At 39.8% G+C, this 5,973-nt stretch overlaps 1 long non-coding RNA gene across 1 annotated transcript; it reads left to right on the forward strand.

The window, feature by feature from the left end:
* The first annotated feature begins 601 nt into the window (after positions 1-601).
* Positions 602-2,100, forward strand: LOC147364518 (uncharacterized). Its single transcript, XR_015134617.1, has 2 exons — positions 602-1,615; positions 1,855-2,100. It is a non-coding gene; the product is annotated as an uncharacterized LOC147364518 (long non-coding RNA).
* Positions 2,101-5,973: the final 3,873 nt, after the last annotated feature.

Raw genomic sequence — 5,973 nt, forward strand, 5'->3', positions numbered from 1 at the left:
CTCCTCTAATGTTGACTGGTTTATTATTAAGGCTATGATGACACCTTCCCTTGCTAATCAGCAGAAAGGAAAAACCTGAAATAAATGTTCATAGGCCAAGGCAATAGGCCTTGCAAGGTAAGTGCAGCAGGTGGTCAGGGTTCCCAGGCTTGTGCCTCCACTGGGGGAACATCCAGATGGCAGCTCTCGGCTTGGGGTAGCAGAGGTCAAGAAGCCAACAGGGCCTAAGCAAACCTCTACAAGATTTTGCTGAGGGAAAACATAGGTACTGTACAACTTTCTCTTCCTGCCTTCCCGATCTTTAAATTACTGTCAAGTTCTCAAGTGAGAATCTTGATAATCAACCGAAAGAGAGAACAATCTTCGGCTGGGTGTGGATCACCAGAATGGTAGTTAAGGAAAAGCAATCCCCACCACCCTATGCACTGCAGGCAACAAAGAACTTACTGTCCCGAAGCTTCATCATTAACCAGCCTGGTAACCCCCAGCAATGTCCAAGGCCTACCAAGGTCACATTTTGTACCTTTCACTACTTTACACGTTTTAACAGAAAGGAACTACTTTTTAGAAGGGATTACAAGACTGTTTCCCTAAAACAGCTGCAGAGACAGGAGGATAGAGTCTTGGGGTATTGAAAAGAGGCTCCTTGGACTAGGGGCCCACTCTACTTCAGTGAAAGGAGCCTCCATTCACCTATAGCTATCACCTGTTCAACCGCAACATACCTACAGCTATCATCCACTCCCCTACAACTCTCACCTGCTCACCTACAGCTCTGCCTTGCAGGTCAGAGGCTGACATCAAAAACCATGACAAACTCTGAGGACAGAATGAGTAATTCTACAATCCTAGAAATCCAGTCTACTCCAGTTTGCTCATACCATACAACCTATCCCACTGCACAGATGAGATCTAATGCTTTGCCCTCCTTGAGGTCCACAGTGATTGCTCAAATACCACTGGGAATGACAATGACCCAAAGCAGCCCCCACACAGACAGTGGGCATCTTCGGGAACTTCTCTCCTGCTTTCCAGCCAGAGTCTCAGACCCATCCCAGAAAAGCTGAACCAAACGTCTCCCCCTCTGCTACAGGAGCTTGCCTGGAGTCAAGGGTGTTACAATGTGAGGCTAATTATTGTAGCCTTTTAATATGCTCTCCTCTGAAGCCCTCCCGGGAAGGATAAAATAAAACACTACATAATAATATATGAAATGAATGGTGGACCTGGAACCTTCAGTAATTGTGTGACCTTGGACAAAGCAGTTGACCCAGACTTGCAATCTCATTAACACAGGAGAGAGAGGGGAGAGGCCGTTTCCTTTCCCTTTCCAGGGTGAGAAGGGTCAGGTAGAGCCAGGGAGTTTCAAAGTGGACCCGGGAGAGGCCGCTGCCTTGTGGGAGACACAGCGCCTGGCTATTCTTTATGTACGCCCTACAATTTTTGTTCAGCTGACAATCTCAATTTTATCTGCTGAAGTTGGGGGTTTTTTTGCCTTGCTTTAACTATGAACTATGTTATACACACAGAAGGGTATAAGAAGCTTACCTACAGCTCTGCTCTGCAGGTCAGAGGCTGGTGTCAAAAAACAGGACAAACTTTGAGGATGGAATGAGTAAGTCTACAATCCTGGAAATCTGTCCAGTCTACTCCAGGCTGCTCATACCATACAACCTATCCCACTGCACAGATAAGATCTGTGCAGAAGGGTATATATACAACGTTTAGAAACCACTAACAACACGAACACCTGTGTATTTGTCTTTGGCAAAGTCCATTAACAATTCCCAGGAAATAAAAATAAAATCAGAGTGGTAGAACAAAATCTAACCTTCCTTCTTCTTTGGTGCTTAGTCTGGTTTCACTTGCTCATACACAAGCCCCGCACCTGGCCCTTCAGACCAGAGATCCTTGTGGGAAATGGCCCAGCGGACACCCAAGCTCCCCAGCTCTGTGCGGAAGCGCCAAGCACGGTGCCTCAATTCAAGATGGCCGCAGCATCCGGGACAGCAACGCTGCGAACAGTCGCAATCTGAGCCCTGAGCAGCACAGCTGCGCCCAGCCCAGAGAACTCCACCCTCGCCTATCCTCACCCACCTCAGAGACACCTGGTCTTTCAGGTGGGACTTGTGCTATACAGCAGGGGGTCCCCAACCTCCAGGATGTAATAATGCCTGATGATCTGAGGTGGAGATGATGTAATAGTAATAGAAATAAAGTGCATAATAAATACAGTGAGCTGGAATCATCCCCAAACCATTCCCTTCCCCCACACACAAGCTGTGGAAAAAATTATCTTCCACCAACCAGTCCCTGGTGCCAAAAATGTTTGGGACCCCTGATGTAGAGCATGAGCTTGCACCCCTCGATTCTTGGATCAAAGCGTAAACCTTTATTCTGCTTCTGAACTGAACTGGATGTCATTCTGTTGGCGCGAATGACACCAGGCAGGAGAATCATAGTTGGGACCCAACTTGAAAGGCTCAGTAACATATTCACCATTGCTGCTGCTGCTGCTGCTAAGTCGCTTCAGCCGTGTCCGACTCTGTGAGACCCCAGAGACGACAGCCCACCATTCGAGAATAGAAATAGAATCTTCCCAGGTGGCTCAGTGGTAAAGAATCCGCCTGCCAAGGCAGGAGAGATGCAGGTTCGATCCCTGGGTCGGGAAGGTCCCCTGGAGTAGGAAATGGCAACCCACTCCAGTATTCTTGCCTGGGAAATCCCACGGACAGAGGAGCCTTTCAGGCTACTGTCTATGGGGTCACAAAAAGCTAGACACAACTGAGAGACTGAGCATGCACAGAAGCAGGTATAGAATCTTACATACCTTAAAATCCCCACTCGACTCCTCCACATCACTTCCTCCTTCTTCCCCTGCTAACCTTAATAGGCTGATTTTGTGTTAATGGTTCTCTCTTTTCTTGTCACCCATGAATGTGTCTCTAAAAAAATAGACTAATTAAATTTGCTTTTTGACATTTATATCAATCCAGTCATACTGTTAGGAGTTGATCTGTGACTTGCATCTTGTGCTCAATTTTATGTTTTTAAGATTCCTTCATGCTTTTGAGGGCAGCTCTTGAGTAGGGCATTCATTTTCACTGCTGTCTCCTATTTCTTCATATATTGAATCAAATAAATCAGAATGTGTGTATTCATTCTTCTGTTGATGGGCATTTGAGTTGTTTCCAGCTTGGAATCACTATCAATGCAGCTATGAACACTCTTGCATGTCTCCTGGCACACATGTGTAAGTTTCTTCAGCTAGGAGTGGAATTGCCGGACATAGAGTGTGTGGATGTTCAGGTTTACCAGGTAATACTAAGTAATGCTATCCTGTTAGTCAAAGTGATTGTACCAATTTATATTCCCACTAGCAGTTAATGAGCTCCTTGCAAACAACCTCAACACTCTAAATTATCAACTTTGTTGTTGCTAATTTATTAGTATAAAATGGCTTATCATTGTAGTTTGAATTTGTAATTCTCTGGTAAATAATGAGATTGGGCATCTTTCCATATGATTGTGAGTCATATGTGTGTTCTTCTGTAAAATGCCTTTGCCTACTATTTTGTCATTTGTTTTTATTGCTTCATAAGAATTGTTATATATTCTGTAGTCATATACACTTGAAGCTATATATTGCAAATCTCTATCTATTGTATCATTTGTTCACTATCTTAAATGTATCTTCTGATAACAAAGTTCTTAAGCTGAACATAGTTGAATTTGCAACAATTTATAGAAGTTTTGATCAGTAATAGGGCCTATCAACTTCTGCAGCTTCTTCAGGATTGTTTGACTATCCTTGGCCTTTAAATTTCTGTGTAAAGTTAAGAATCTTCTAGCCAAGTTCTACCAAAAAATAAGCAAATAAAAACTCCTACTGGAATTTCACTAAATATATAGATCAAAAAATGAAATTGTAAACGCGTTCATTTTTTGATCTATAGATTTAGTGAAATTCCAGTGGTACACATGGTGTATATCTGCATGGTTTTAGGACTAAAATATTTCAGTAAAGTTTTAGAGCTTTATCTCTACTTCCGTCTCTTTTATAAATGTATTTACTAAGCACTTAATTTTTTATTGCTAATGTAAGTGGTGTCTTAAATTTGTAGTTTCTAATTACTGCTGGTATATTGAAATACAATTAATTTTTACATTAATTTTATTTGCAGATATCTTGTTGAACTCTTATTAGCCCTAATAATTCATATATATTTTGGAATTTCTACAAATAGTGACATTTGTTTCTTCCTTTCCAATTTTTAGACTTTTCATTTCTTTTTCTTGTTTTACTACCCTAGCTATGAACTCCTATACATTGTTGAACAGGAGTATTAGAAGGGGTATCTCTGCCTTATCCCTTGAATTTAAATTTTTGACGACTAATAATGATGTTTGCTGTAGGTTTTTAAGAGGTTCTTTTCCAGATTAACAAATACCTCTTCCATTTTTAGTTTGCTTTAACTGCATTCCAGAATTTTTAAAACATCATATTCAGTTCTATGTATGTAAATTTCCATTAGACATTTTCTTTGATCTATGAGTTGTTTAAAGTGTGCTTTTCATTGCTAAATATAAGGATGTTTCTCATTATGTTTTGTTATTATTTCTAACTTAATTACATTTGAAATTTATTCATAGGAATTTCCATGAGTGCTTAAAAAGAAGAAATAATCTCCAACTGCAGAGTCCAATGTTCTCCATTTGCCCGTTTTATCAAGTTTATTAATGTGTACTTTAAATCCTCTGTATCTTTACTGATTTTTTAGTTTAGTTCTTACTGTTTAGCTTCCCTGGTGGCTCAGAGGTTAAACCATCTGCCTGCAATGTGGGAGACCCAGGTTCGATCCCTGGGTTGGGAAGATCCCCTGGAGAAGGAAATGGCAACCCACCCCAGTATTCTCGCCGGGAGAATCCCATGAATGGAGGGGTCTGGTAGGCTACAGTCCACGGGGTCGCAAAGAGTTGCACACGACTGAGCGACTTCACTTTCTTTCTTTCTTTCTCTCTTACTGTTTAGTCTGTTAATCTCTGATACAAATGTGTTAAGATCTCCTTCTAGTGCAATAGATCTGTCTGGCTTCCATTTGCATTGTCATTTGTTTGCTTTATGTATTTTGAGACTCCATGTGTATATATGTAATATATATTATATACATTTTAAATATATATCTTATTACTAATATATATGAGATGGTATTTCATATGTTATATACATCTACATATAGCTATGTATGATATATATATATAAGACATATACCTATGTCTTACAAGTTTAGAATTACTATGTATTTGGGCAAAATTAAGCCTTTTACCATTATATGGTGACATTGCTCATAAAACTGTTTGGCTTAAAGTCTGCTTTTTTTTCTTTTTTTAAAATATTTTGGCTGCATAGTTGTGGCATGTGTGTGTCATATGGGATCTTTAGTTCCCCAACCAGGGATTGAACCTGTGTCATCTGCATTAGAAGGTGGATTCTTAGCCATTGGACCACCAGGGAAGTGTCTGTTTTTTTCTGATATTATTTTTCCATTTTTCTTTTGATTAGTACTTGCTTATTGTGTCTCTTTTCATCCTTTAACTTTCAATATTTCTATATCCTTAGGTTTAAAAAGCATCTCATGTAAATAGCATATGCTAGGTTGTATTTCTTTGTCCGAGTTATTGATTTTTGTCTGTTAACTCAGGACATAAGTCCTGTTGTATTCATAGTAATTACTGATATATTTGAGTTTATTTCTATCATCCTACTATGTGTATATATTTGTCTCTCTTTATTCTTCTCCCATACCCCACATCTTCTGAATTAAGCAAGATTGCTGTCTGTATTTCATTTGTCTTTTATTCATTTACAATTTATCATATCCATATCCTTTTTGTGGTTTGCCCTAAAAATTATAAAATGTATTTCTAACAATTTAATAATTCTATAATTAATAGTTTAACCCCCTCCTGAAA

The sequence above is a fragment of the Bos grunniens genome, chromosome 10 (genome assembly GCF_055505025.1).
Source record: "Bos grunniens cultivar Pamir isolate PY7600 chromosome 10, Bosgru_T2T1.0, whole genome shotgun sequence".
Taxonomy (NCBI): Eukaryota; Metazoa; Chordata; class Mammalia; order Artiodactyla; family Bovidae; genus Bos; species Bos grunniens.